General features: G+C 38.3%; 1 protein-coding gene and 2 pseudogenes across 2 annotated transcripts in view; 1 reads left to right on the top strand and 2 right to left on the bottom strand.

The window, feature by feature from the left end:
• The window catches only part of LOC111148614 (transmembrane p24 trafficking protein family member 8), a 49779-nt gene that overhangs the window by 17425 nt on the left and 17327 nt on the right, over positions 1-15027 (bottom strand). The gene's annotated exons all lie outside the window — the stretch shown is intronic.
• Positions 7238-8685, bottom strand: LOC111148716 (annotated as a pseudogene).
• On the top strand, positions 8881-9378 carry LOC111148616 (annotated as a pseudogene).

Here is a 15027-nt window from a genome sequence, read left to right as displayed (position 1 = left end):
CCATATTCTGAATTCTGAGTAAATTATTCCCTTGCCTTTTTACTCCCTTTATACATTTTAGGTATATTAATTACTGCTTTGTTAAAACTTTTTTTCTTTTTCAAAATTTTTTTAAAGATTTTATTTATTTGACAGACAGAGATCACAAGTAGGCAGAAAGGCTGGCAGAGAGAGAGAGGAGGAAGCAGGCTCCCCACCGAGCAGAGAGCCCAATGCAGGGTTCAATCCCAAGACCCTGGGATCATGACCTGAGCCGAAGGCAGCAGCTTTAACCCACTGAGCCACCCAGGTGCCCCGCTTTTTCAAATTTTTACTTAAATGCTAGTTAGTTAAAACTTCTTTATTTCAGAAAATTTTAAATATGCACAAAATTAGAGAGCAGTGGAACAGAGATTCATGTACTCATTATCTTTTCAACATTTTACATTTTGTTTCTTTTGTTCCCTACCATCCGGCCCCACCACCACACACACAGTGGATTATTTAAAGCAAAGTGAAGACATCATTATATTCATTTAGAATATGTCTCTAAAGAAAAAGGCTTTCAATATAGGTATGGCACCATTATTGTTACTGCAAAATTGGCAATTCCTTAATATCATTTAATATCCAATCCACATTCAAATGCCTCCATTGTCTTAGATTTTTTATTTTTTTCCTAACAGCCAGTTTATTTGTGTCTTAGATGTCTTAATCTATATCATTCCTCACCTCACTGTTTTTCATACAATGTATTTGTTGAAATGAAAAGTCATATGACCTGCAGATTTTCCCACATTCTGAATTTGGATGACTGAATTTTCATGATTTCATGATTCTTCTATTCACTATATTACCTGTAAATCGATCTTAGATCTAGAGCTGTCCTGTAATACAGTAGCCACTAGCCTGTAGCTCAATTAAAATTTAAATTAAATAAAAATTAAAACTCAGTCTCCTGGTCTGATTAGTCACATTTCAAGTACTCAATAGCTAGTGGGTAACTGGATAGCACAGAATCATTTTCATCATCAAAGAAAATTCTTTCGGATGGTGTTAACCTAGAGATTTAGATCTCACAGGAATACTCTAGACATGGCACATGAAATTCCTATTGCATCACATCAGGAAGCACAAAATATATGCTTGTCACAACTTTAATGATGTAAAAAATAGTAAGTGGGTTCATGTTTTCAGCCTTATTTCACCTAATGACTTTACTAGCCATTTCATGATCACTATCTAAAATAGATCCCTCCTTTCATAAGAGACTAGAAAATGACTTTCATAGTTCTAGTACCTTCCACATTTATGAGTTAGAATTCTTCTATTAAAGAAAAAGATCTCCTCCCCATCAACCATTTAGTTACTCTGAAGTATTACTCATGAAAGAAAGGCAGAGGGGCACCTGGGTGGCTCAGTGGGTTAAAGCCTCTGCCTTCGGTCCTGGGATTGAGCATCCCATCCGGCTCTCTGCTCAGCAGGGAGCCTGCTTCTGCCTATCTCTCTCTGCCTGCCTCTCAGGCTACTTGTGATTTCTGTCTGTCAAATAAATAAATAAAATCTTTTAAAAAAAATACTATTAAAAAAAAAAAAAAGGCAGGATAGAAGATTGAGTCTTCTCTCATTGCCAGAATACTAAGCATCGTAGCAATCTCTATACAATGATTTGGGGGTTTTGTAAAGTAGTTTTAGAAACATGCAGTTTTTAACATAGTTTATGTGTTTCAAGTTTTCCTAGTTTTGGCCATTGGGAGCACTTTTAGAGTTGGCTCCTGTGTCTGAGTAGTCTTGCTTATAACAAAAGTTCCAAGCTCATCTTACATATGCTCTGCCCCAGCCATTTCTCTAAGGAGTCCCAGTTCCTTCTGATGAGAAAAGGTACAAACAGCAACCACATCTAAAAGGGAACCATGAGGGGTGCCTAAGTGGCTCAGTGGGTTAAGTGCCCGCCTTCAGCTCAGATCATGATCTCAGGGTCCTGAGATTGAGCTCCGCATCGTGCTAAACGGGAAGGGTGCTTCTCATTCCCCCTCTGCCCCTCCCTACCCCATGCTCATTCTCTCTCTCTCTCTCTCTCTCTCTCTCTCAAATTAAATTAAATTAAAATTTAAAAAGGGAACCGTGAGTTAATGGCTTTGCCTAATACATTCAACAGACCTTTACTGGGTCCCTGCTATGTGCCAAGCACCATATTCCATCCTGGGAATACAGTTAAATTATACATGATTTGTGCCCTGAAACAGCTCAGTCTACAGAGGAAGAAAAACTCATAAACAGACAACTATAATACAATGTGTTATTATTTAGAATAGAATTATGCCCTTGATATCACAGAAACACAGGGGGTATTTAATTTAGGGAAGAAAGGTAATCAAAGGACTTTTCCTGAAAGATATGGCAATTATGCTTTCTTAAAGAACAGCAGGACTTGGCCACAGGCAAGGGCATTGAAAAAGGGCACTGCGGGCGAAGAGGATTAAATGAGCAAAAGCAACAACACAAAAAAACACCATGGCATAACTATAGAAATTGATGAAAAAATTAATGCAGACACAAAAAAAAAATGGAATGACATCCCAGGTTCATAGACTGGAGCTTAACGCTGTTAAAATGTCCACATTAGGGATGCCTGTGTGGTTTAATGGGTTAAGGGTCTGCCTTCAGCTCAGGTCATGATCTCAGGGTTCTGCAACTGAGCTCTAAGTGGGCTCCCTGTTCAGTGGGGAGTCGGCTTCTCTCTCTGCCCCTCCCCTCTCCCTGCTTGTGCTCTCTCTCTCTCTCTTCCTCTCTCTCATATAAATAAACAAAATCTTAAAAAAAAAAAAAAAGGAAAGAAAGATGAACAACACTGGAGATATCATACTTGCTGGTTTCAAAATATATTACAACGCTACAGAAATTTTTTAAAAGAGTATGGCATAAAGACAGACCTGTAGACCAATGAAACAGAGTAAGAGTCTAGAAAAGCATCTATACATATATGATCAACTGATCTTTGAAAAGGATGCCAACAATACACAATGGGGAAAGGATAGTCTCTCCAACAAATTGTGTTGGAAAAACTGGTTATCCATATGCAAAAGAATGAAATTGGATACTTATCTCACATCATATAAAAATAAACTCAAAATGGATTAAAAACATGAGACTTAGTGGCGCCTGGGTGGCTCAGTGGGTTAAAGCTTTTGCTTTCAGCTCAGGTCATGATCCCGGGGTCCTGGGATCGGGCACCGCATCGGGCTCTCTGCTCAGCGGGGAGCCTGTTTCCTGCTCTCTCTCTCTGTCTCTCTGCCTACTTGTGATCTCTGTCTGTCAAATGAATAAATAAAATCTTAAAAAAAAAAAAAAAAACATGAGACTTAAACTATAAAACTCCTAGAAGAAAACAGGGGAAGAGCTTCATGATATCGGTCTCATAACAAAGCTTCATGATTTTATGGACATGACACCAAAAGCACAAGTAACAAAAACAAATATAGACAAGTGGGACTACATCAAACAGAAAAACTTCTGTACAGCAAAGGAAACAAACAGAGAAAATAACCTATGAAGCAACAAAAAATACTTGCCAACAATATATCTGAAAAGAGGTTAATTTCCAAAATAAATTTAAAACTCCTATAACTCCATAGCAAAACAACCCAATAACCCAATTTTAAAATGGGCTTAAGACTGAAATATACATTTCTCCAAAGAAGACATCCAAATGGCCCAAAAGCATAAGAAAAGATGATCAATATTACTAATCATCAGGAAATGCAAACCAAAACCACAAAAATGAGATATCATCTTACACTGTTAGGATGGCTATTATCAAAATAAAAACAGACAAGTGTTGCAGAGGATGCGTAGAAATTGGAACCTTTGCACCTACATGAGAACGAAAAATGACATAGCCACTACGGAAAACAGTATAAAGATTCCTCAAAAAATTAAAAATAGAATTACCATATCATCTACCAATCCCATTTCCAGGTATTCATCCAAAAGAATTTAAATCAGGATCTCAAAGAGATATTAACCCTCCAATGTTTCAGTGTAGCACTACTCAAAATAGCCAAGATGGGATAACAACCTAACTGTCCACTGACAGATGAATGGATAAAGAAAATGTGGTAGTTACATACATGGAATATTATAATATTTTTTAAGACAAGGAAATCCTGGGGCGCCTGGGTGGCTCAGTGGGTTAAAGCCTCTGCCTTCGGCTCGGGTCATGATCCCAGAGTCCTGGGATCGAGCCCCACATCAGGCTCCTGCTCGGCAGGGAGCCTGCTTCCTCCTCTCTCTCTGCCTGCCTCTGCCTACTTGTGATCTCTCTCTCTGTCAAATAAATAAAATGTTTAAAAAAAAAAAAAAGACAAGGAAATCCTGCAATATGTGGTAATATGGATGAACCCTGAGAACACTATGCTAAGTGACATAAGGCAGTCATAGAAGGACGAATATTGCACAATTCCATTTACGGAGGTATCTAAAATAGTCAAACTCATAAAATCAGAGAGTAGAATGATGTTTGTCAGGGTCTTCAAGGAGAGGAAAATGGGGAGTTGCTAATCAATGGGTATAAAGTCTAAATTATTTAGGATGAGTAAGTTCTAGAAATCTGCTATACAATATTGTGCCAAAAATTAGCAATACTGTATTATACACAAAAAAAATTTAAAGGAAATACTTAGAAGTACTTCACAGAAACAAAAAGAACAAACATTAGTAAAATAAATAAAATACCATGGATATTCCGTGTGTACAGGAAGTTCTGTGTGTGCAGAGCCCTGAGCCAAGAGATGCAAATTCCATCAATTTAACTCAATACTTAACGAATTCCTAACAAGTGTTGGCTCCACACTAGTTACTGGAGATGATGCACTAAAGCAGACACAGTTCTAGGCCTCATAAAGCTTTCAGTCTAGCAGGAAAGACTGAGAAGGACCTTTATCCCACAGATGATCAAGAATTTTAAGCTTAAATTAAAGCTAAGAAATGACAGTCAAATTTGCATTTTTTGGAGGATCCTATAGCAGCTGATGGTAAGATGGGTCTTACCAGACAGATAGGAGGCCTTGGCAAAGTTCACACAAGAGATAATGAGGACCTAGTAGTAATATCTGAGACAGAGCAGAGAGGACTCAATTAGAAAATCATTAGGTGGTCCAATTTGTTTTTAGGATGCCCATGCTGGCCACACTTATTGCCTTACTAACTGTTCACAAACCATCTGTGTGACATATTCTAGAAATTTGCTGGGAAGCTGCTTCAAGTTTAATGGTTACAGATTCTGAATTCTAATCTCTTTTCCCCTTTGGATAATTGATACATGGGTTCATTTCTAGTCCCTGACAGTCCTCAAAGATAGCACAGAATTACAGCTGCAGGATCTTTCAGGATCCTGGATGTAGCAGTCGCCTTCGGATCTTCTGACTTTCAAACACAACCTTCTCCTGGAGGGGACTGACTTCGTAAATAGTACACAATGGAAGTCAGAAAGGAAGATCCTTCTTTTCTAAACCCAGGAAGTTAGACACCACGCACATGACGTAAAATAGTCCCACCGAGAACTGGAAATAGCGGTACAAAGGAGGGAGAGGATGCATCTAGCGGCAGCCAAACAGCCCTCACCGAATTATTCTTGCTGCTTAGCCTCTGGACCAGCCTACTCTTCAGCCTTCCAGCAATGCAGTGAGCCTCCTATATTCTTCCAATAATCCATTTTCTGCTTAAGGCAGCCAACATTAGTTTCCATCGCTTGTAATCAAGAACTCTCACCAAAAGACCTGGATAGCACTTGCTTGGATCCAAAAGTCTGAACTTAAAGTAGTTAGATGTCCTATCTTCATTCTGCTCATCTTCACAGCCAAGACCTAGTGAGCCTTAGTGAGCCTCACTATATGTCAGTTACTTTCTAAGCATTTTCTAGGCATCCCATCTTTTTGATTCCTCACTGAACTGCATAACCATTGAAGTCAATACTAACATTACTTCCTTTTTATCATTCAAGAAATTGAAGCTCAGCAAAATCAAGTAACTTGCCCAAGATGGCCAACAAACAGAAACAGAAATGATAGGAGTTCAGTCAGTCCAAGTCCAAAGCGAGCACTCTTTTTTTTTTCTTTAAAGACTTTATTTATTTATTTGACAGAGAGAGAGAGAGGGAGGGAGGGAGGGAGGGAACACAAGCAATGGGAGTGGGAGAGGGAGAAGCAGGCTTCCCGCTGAGCAGGGAGCCCAATGTAGGGCTTGATCCCAGGACCCTGGGATCATGACCTGAGCCGAAGGCAGACACTTAAGGACTGAGCCACCCACGTGCCCCTAGAGCTAGCACTCTTAATACCTATATTACACAATGACTGCTCTTCAAACCTTTATTGTGAAATATAACACATATACAGAAAAGCACCCCAAAATGTGCAGCTCAATAAATTACCACAAAACAACCACTTAAATAAACTACTACCTAGGCCAAGAAACAGATCATTCCTAGCACTTTACAAGTCCCATTCATGACCCTCCCAATCACTACTGCCAATCATTATTACCCTTCCTCCATGATCACTGTCCTAACTTAGGGAATCATTTCCTCACTTTTCTTTATAGTCAGGCAACCTAAATATGCATTCCTAAATAGTGTTACTTTATTCTGCCTGAATTTTATATAAAGAGAAATAATGCAGAATATTTCAAGACTAGCTTCTTTCACTCAACATTATGTTTGAAAGACTCAACTATGTTGTTGTAAGTTCGTTCATTTTCATTGCTATATAATATTCTGTGAATATACCATAATTTATCAATATACCATTGACGAAATTTGGGTTCATTCTAGTTTTTAGCTATTATGAATGATGCTGCTATATTTTTGTTCATGTTTCTCGGTATACATGTGCATGCATTAATTTTGTATGTAAACCTAGGAATGGAATGTTTGAGTTATAGAAATATGAATAAACCTTGGTGGAAAATGCCAAACTATTTTCTAAAGGGGTTGTAGCAAATACACACTCCTGCTGGTATTGAGGAACATTCCTATTACTCTGTATCCCCTCCAATACTTGGTCATATTAATAATTTTTATTTGGGTCATTCTGATTGGTGTATGCTCCTTTAGCTTGCATATCATTGATGACTTGTTTCTCAACAATTTGGAAATCTTCTTTTATAAAATACCTATTCAGTCTCTTGCCTATTTTACTATTGGAGTGTCTTTTTTTTTTTTTAATCAAATGATCCTTTACTGAAATATTTTCCTTTGTAGTCCTCAACTAGTTGGGCATTCCACACTGTACCACTGTTGAGGTCATCTATGATGTCATGAGGGTGGCGGCCTTCAATATCACAGCCCAGTCTGGCAGTCCAAGGATCTCTTTAATGGTTCCAGAGAGTTCTCTAACTAAAGATGGGTACCCCATCTGTCCAGCAATGTCAACAATCTCATCAAAACTGTTATTTCCATTGTACTTAATGTTTTTCTGCAACTTTCTACAGCTTGGCAATTCCTGGAGGGCTTTGATAATGAGGGCAGAGGCAGAAAGTACCACCTCAGTCTGGACCTATCCATCCTGAATGGTCATTTTCACTGTAATCCTCAGGCCCTCCCTTTCCAATCACCAGTTATTTTGGCTAGGTCACCATCACCCTTTTTGGAAGAAAGACTCAGGAGGCCAATTTTGGGGGCCTGGGCAGAAAGGGCACCAACTTCCCCACTGGTGCACCCCAGGTATATGACTTTGACTTCATTGGGGTTGAATTTAGGCAGCTCAGAGCAGGCAGCTCGTATCAGATGAATCCAGGTTAAGGGCAACCAAAGAAAGTTGCACCTTGGCCACTTCTGAGCCAAAAGCTGAAAGCTGGGTTGTCTTTTTATTACTTATCGGAGTTCTAAACACAAACCTTTTGTTAATTACACGTTACAAATACCTGCTCCTACAGTGATTTACCTTCACTCTTTTAATGGTGTCCTATCGTGATGCATTTTTTCATTTGAAAGTAATCAAAATGTATCATTCTTTTCCTTTTTAGTCCTTTGTAAGTCCTCTTTGAGAGATCCTCCCCTACACTGAGGTCAATATATTCTCCTATATTATCATTGAGGAGCTTATTACGTTGCCTTTCACATGTTGGTATGCAATCCAAACAGCATTGATTGTGTGTGTGTGTGTGTGTGTGTGTGTGTGTGTGTGTGTACGGTGTGTGAGGTAAGGATCAAGTTTCTTTTCTTTTTATTTATTTATTTATTAAGATTTTATTTATTTATTTATTTGACAGACAGAGATCACAAGCAGGCAGAGAGGCAGGCAGAGAGAGAGGAGGAAGCAGGCTCCCTGCCCAGCAGAGAGCCCGACGCGGGGCTTGATCCCAGAACCCTGGGATCATGACCCAAGCCGAAGGCAGAGGCTTTAACCCACTGAGCCACCCAGGCACCCCAAGTTTCTTCCCTTCTCTTCTTCTAGGATATTCAATAGTCCCAGCAATATTTAGAATTCTTTTCTCACTGCTCTACGGTACAATCTTTATTGCAAATCAAAGATTTTGTTTCTAGGATTTTATTCTATTCCTAGGGCCTATTAGACTATTTCATAAAAGCTTCAGAATAAATCTTGATACCTAATGAAGCAAATCTTTCCAGCTTGTTCTTATTCGCTCAAGTATTTTCATATATGCTATTCATGGCCTTTCATTCCTCTATATATTTTTTAGAACCAGCATGCCAAATTTCCATGCAAAAACTCCAGCAAAGCCCTGCTGGGATTTTTACTGGGATTATTTTATTTATATATCAAGTTGGGGAGAATGGACATCTTTACAATATTGAGTCTTTCTATTTAAGAATATGATACATTTTCCATTTATTCATTCTTTCATGTCTCTCAATAATTACAGGGTCTTGGCCACAGACACAAGATGACAAAGGGGACGACATCATTTGGAAAGTGTTGCAATAAGACGTGCACATTGGGGGCGCCTGGGTGGCTCAGTGGGTTAAAGCCTCTGCCTTCGGCTCAGGTCATGATCTCGGGGTCCTGGGATCGAGCCCCGCATCGGGCTCTTTGCTCGGCGGGGAGCCTGCTTCCTCCTCTCTCCCTCTCTGCCTGCCTCTCTGCGTACCTGTGATCTCTGTCAAATAAATAAAATCTTTAAAAAAAAAAAAAAAAAAAAAGACGTGCACATTAGTGGCTCTAAGCCCTACCACCCTTGGAAGTCGACCTGTGGCGAATGTACTATCCTGCCAAGAGGAAGAGAAAATATCACTGGAGTGCCAAGGCTAAAAGACAAAATCCCACTGGGGCTGATCGAATGAGGCAGCTGAAAATTGTCTACCCCAGATTCAGGCCTGGATTCCGTGAAGGAACATCACCTAAAGCCAAGAGCACAGCTGTTGCAGCAACCAGCTCCTCTTAAGGATTTCAACAATTAATCACACAATAAATGTCCTGGTATTTAAAATAATAATAATAATTATTATTATTATAATCTGCACAAAGGCTTTGCCTATATTTTGTGAGATTTATTCCTAGGTATTTGAACTTTCTTTACTCTCTGGTAAATAATATTTTTATATATTTTCTAACTTCATTGCTAGTACAGGCCTACTTCATTTTACTGTGCTTCACACTACGGCACTTTGCAAGTAGAGCATTTTTGACAAATTGATGGTTTGTGGCAACACTGTGTCAAGCAAGTCTATCAGCACCATTTTTCCAACAGCATTTTTCACTTCATGTCTGTGTCACATTTGATAATTCTTGCAGTATTTCAAGCTTTTTCATTATTATTATTATTATTATTATTTGTTATAGGGATCTATGATCACTGAATATATCTCTGCTGAAAGCCCAGTTGATGGTGAGCATTTTTTAGTAATATTTTTAAGGTATTATACTTTTCCTTAGACATACTACTATTGCACATTTAAAAGACTACAATAGAGTATAAACATCACTTTTACACACACCAAGAAACCAAAAAATTACACTTCACTTGCTTTATTGCAATATTTGCTTTATTGCAGTGGTTTAGAACTGAACCTACAATATCTCTGAGGTAAGCTTGTATACATAAACACAATGAAATTTTGCATATTGGCTCTGTACCCAGCAAACTGGCCAAACTTGTTAGTTCTAATAACTGATCTGTGGATTCTCCCAGATTTTCCACATATATAGTCATCACCAGCAAATAACAGATTTATCAGGATTCTCTTCTAATTTTCATATATTCTCTTTCTTGGCTAACTGTATTAGCTACAATATCCAATAAAATGATGAATATTAAGTGGTGAGAATGGGCTCCCGTGTCTTATTCCCAATCTCCAGAAGAAAACTTTCAATCTCACTATTAAGTTTGATGCTCCTTATAGGTTTTTTGTTCTTTTATTCCTACTTCGCTATGAGTTTTGAATCATAAATGGAGACTGAATTTTATCAAACATTTTCTCGGCATCTATTCAACTGATCATTTTTATCCACTAGTATACTAAAATGGTGATTTACACTTTTTTAATTTTTTTAAAATATTTTATTTTTTATTTATTTGACAGAGAGAGCACGAGCAGGCAGAGAGACAGGCAGAGAGAGAGGGGGGAAGCAGGCTCCCTGCTGAGCAGAGAGCCTGAAGTGGGGCTCGATCCCAGGACCCTGAGATCATGACCTGAGCGGAAGGCAGAGGCTTTAACCCACTGAGCCACCCAGGCGCCCCTACACTGACTTTTAAAGAATGTTAAAACTACCTTGCATTCCTGAGAAAACCCAACTTGGTTGTATATATTCCTGGATTTAGTCTGCTAACATTCTGTTCATGACTTTTTGCATCTATGTTAATGTGAGTGAGAAGAAATTATGATTTTCCTTTCATCTGAGATCATTTTGATACTGTCTAAAGATTCCAGTTATTCCTTTAAGTGCCAGTATGCAGGTGACAAATGCTGTTTTTGATTGCCTGAAAATATCTTTATTTCATCTTCATTTTTAAAGACTGTTTTCCTGGAAAAAAATTCTATATTGGTATTTCTTTCAGTATTCTAAAGATGATCTAGCTTCTACTGCTCTGTGTAGAAGTCAGCTGTCAGTCCAATTACTATTCCTTTGAAGGCAAACTGTAATTTTTCTCTGGCTACTTTTCCTTACTTTGCTTTTATAGCAATTTTTTAAAAAGTTCTGTCTGAAAGAGGGAGAGAAAGAGCACGCAAGTGTGAGCCGGGCGAGGGACAGAAGACGAGGGAGACAGTCTCAAGCAGACTCCCTGCTGAGCGCAGAGCCTGAGGCCAACTGGGCGACACCTCACAACCCATGAGATAGTGACCAGAGCAGAAACTGCAAGTCGGATCCTTAACTGACCGAGCCACCCAGGCGCCCCAGCTTTATGGCAGTTTTAACTTAATGTATATCTACTGTAGATTTCATTGTACTTATCCTGCTTGGGCTTCTTAAATCTGTGCATTCTATTAGCTTTGGAATATTCACAGTTATTATCTCAACAAGCATTGCTTCTGTCCGTTCTTGCCCTCCTCATCTTCTAGGACTCCAATTATATAAATATTAGATCTTTTTACCCTATCTTCTATATCTCTTACCTCTTTCCTGAATTTCCCATTGTTGCATTTTTACATATTTCCTATTGGACATTTTCTTCTGACTTTTCTTCTGACCAGTTCACTATTCTCTCTTCAGACATAGAAACTTTTTGCTAAACCCATCAACTGAGTTCTCAATTTTCATCTGTATGTTTTAATTATAGAATTTCTATTTGGTTAAATTTTTATAGATTTTAATTCTTTGCCAAATTTCTCAAACTTGTCTTTTATCTTGAACATAACAAATATAATCATGTTTCAGTCTGTCACCCCTTCGGATCGATTCATACTGTCTATTGTTTCTTTTTATTTTTGTTCATGTTCTCTTCCAGGAATCTGGCTATTAATCAAATGTGCCAGAAACTGTTCTCATAAAATTGTCTGTAGAAACAATCTGAAGCCAAATCTAAATAAGCCTCCAAAGGTTTGCCTTTGCTTCTTTCACATACTTGGGGACACTAGCAGCCTGGGGACACTAGCAGCCTGGGGCCACCTTAACTCAATTTCGTGAACTTAAGATTTTTCTGAAACGGAGTTGCACTCCCGCAATAGCTGTTTTGTTTTGTTTTGTTTTGTTTTTTAAAGATTTTATTTATTTATTTGACAGACAGAGATCACAAGTAGGCAGAGAGACAGGCAGAGAGAGAGGAGGAAGCAGGTGCCCTGTGGAGCAGACAGCCCGATGTGGGGCTCAATCCCAGGACCCTGGGATCATGACCTAAGCCCAAGGCAGAGGCTTTAACCCACTGAGCCACCCAGGCGCCCCGCAATAGCTGTTTTTAATTTACCCTTACTTCTAGAACATGGGCTTTCCTAGTCCCAACCTAGAGAAAAGGGAGTTCACCACGATTTCCCCTACTTGTTTGTTTCTGGTTCTGAATATTTCTTGTTGCTTTAGTCCACAGAGGCACATTCACAGCCTTGACCAGCTTCCTCACTCCAGAATCCAGGTTATGCCATCAGAGGAGAAAGGAGCCCCCAAAATGGACTCTTATCGTTGGACTTCTATCTTCATACTTCTGCCCTCACCTTGATTATAGCCTGGTAATTCTTCATTACCTGGCTAGCTCTCCAGGATCTTCAAGCAAATATCTGCATGCTGACAATAATTTTCTAATTGTCTCCAGTGGGAGAACTGATCCAATTACCTAGTCTGCCATGACTCAAAACAGAAACCAACAGTGCCTCTTTACCTTTTGCAGTTTGAAAATACCTTTCTGAATAAAATGGAAACAAAATAGAACTTTTTAAAAGTCTGCCTTCTTTCTGTCATTGGCTCGCAGTATCAGCTCGTCTAAGTGGTGGTTCTATCTGCCTTTGATTTATCCTTAGAAATGAAATCCACACAAAAATAATGAAAAACAGTAGTGGATTTGAAGAATAACATGAAATTAATCCCTAAGGAGATTTACAACCTGTATTTCATTAAAAAAAAAATTCATCTGAGAGAAAAAAGCCCAGAAAGGGTCAGTTCCTGATTAGCAGAAATGTCAAAGATGTACAGAATGTCTTTTATAATACAAGCACAGTGAAGAATCTCATGACACGTTTGAGGTTTTTTTCTGAATAGATAATACATACACATTATCCAGAATTCAAAAAGCATAGAAGTATATGGTGAAAACTTCCATCTCCATCCCCACCACCAAAAGCAACCAATGTTATGAGGTTTTGTAGAGTCTCACAGAGCTACGTGATGCACATAAGTGTGTGTGTGTTCGTATATATTCTTTTTTATACAAAAAATAAGCATATTAAAGATACTTTTTTCCCATTTATATCTCAGAGATCTTTCCATAACTATACATGAAAATTTTTCTCATTTTTCTCTATAGTTGATTAATATTTCATTGGCTGGATATTCCATAATTTATTTAACCACTTCCCTACTGATGGACGTTTATGTCCTTTCTGATCTTTTACCATTTCAAGCCATGCTATAAAAACCTTGTGTGTCCTTAAATAGGCAAAAGAATAAATCTAGAGGATAAATTCCTGGAAGGAATGGATCAATGAGAGCATATACTGTAATTGTGACGGATAATGACTAATTGCCCTCCATGGCATTTGTATTAATTTACAGTCCTAACGGCAACGCATGAAAGTCCTTGTTCCTGCACACCTGCCAACATAGTGAGAGATCAAACTGCCCGGCATATACATCGTTTCCAGGTCCCTTAAGAGAAATTAGAGCATTTTTCATATGCTAGAAGCCACTTCTAGCACCTGAACAGCTTAATGTAGGGGGAAAAAAGAGTAAAAAGGAATAGTGCTCATGATTTTTACGGTTAAAGGTACATGCTAAATCACGTAAGAACGACTGGTAAAACAACTTGTAACAGGGTTCAAAGAGGCAGGAAGAAAAGGAGAAATCACTGAAGTTTATTTCCCGCAGTATCAGGTGTGGAAAATCCAGTCCTGTTGTAGAGAAAGAAAACCATTATAAACAGCTTGTTGGGGTTCCTAAATCTACTTAGTGACATTTAGACCACTATAAAGAAGAAAAAGCCAATTTTTCCATATAGAGCTTTTAATGTGTCAGCCAAAGAGACCAATTCTACAAGTACTCCAAGAAGAGACCAGAGAAACTAGGACAGGTTTTGCAAATTTAAATGGGATATGGGAAAATGTGTCTTTTTAACATTAAAATGGCTATGTATTTATTTTAACATGTATTGGGAAAAGTTGATACATCAAAATAGTAATAGCACAGGTATCATTTAAAAAGAAAATTTTAAATGTCAATTTAAAGAAAAAATAGTAACCAAATAATTTTGGAATGTATTCTCTAACGTGGCAAAAGCCATGACATGGTACCTGCACAGCCAAAGTCTTAGAAACAATAAACAGAGAAAGGAAAATGGAAGCTCAAGAATAAATTTATAGATGACAGCCTCTAAAGCAAGGTGAAGAGTTAAGAAATTTTCCTATAATGATTTATTTTATGTTTGACAATATTTAAAATACTAGTTTTCTTTCTATGTTACCAGCATTCCGATTGTGCTACAGATTTAAATTTATTGTGTACTTTGTACTTTCTCTCCAAAGAACCAAAAAACAGGTTTTTTCTAAAGCATTTGAATATCAGGTCAGAGTTCTTTAGAACAGGTCTCATAGGACTTCTTCACTACAGAGGCTGCAAAGAGATAATTAGCCTGGCCTTTTAGATTCAAGGGCAGAGGAACCAAAAGCAGGTTATGTGGTTATAAACTCAAGAGGCTTAAACAAAAAAAACTGGCAGCTTATATTCCAACCAAATCCCAAGACCACATGATCTAATTTCTCATCAGTCCTTAGGAGTGAAATCGGCTCCTCTCGGTCATTCAGATCACAAACCTTGGGTTATACCACCCTGGAATGATGACAGGACTAACTGGCTATCTCAACACCACAAAAACACAACCACAACCACTATCACAAAACAAAACAAAACAAAAACAAAAAACCACTACCACAGCCAGACAAATTTATACCATTTT

This window comes from Enhydra lutris, unplaced genomic scaffold, assembly GCF_002288905.1.
Source record: "Enhydra lutris kenyoni isolate GAN:26980312 unplaced genomic scaffold, ASM228890v2 scaffoldscaffold20, whole genome shotgun sequence".
Taxonomy (NCBI): Eukaryota; Metazoa; Chordata; class Mammalia; order Carnivora; family Mustelidae; genus Enhydra; species Enhydra lutris.
This window is presented reverse-complemented; position numbering and strand designations above follow the sequence as displayed.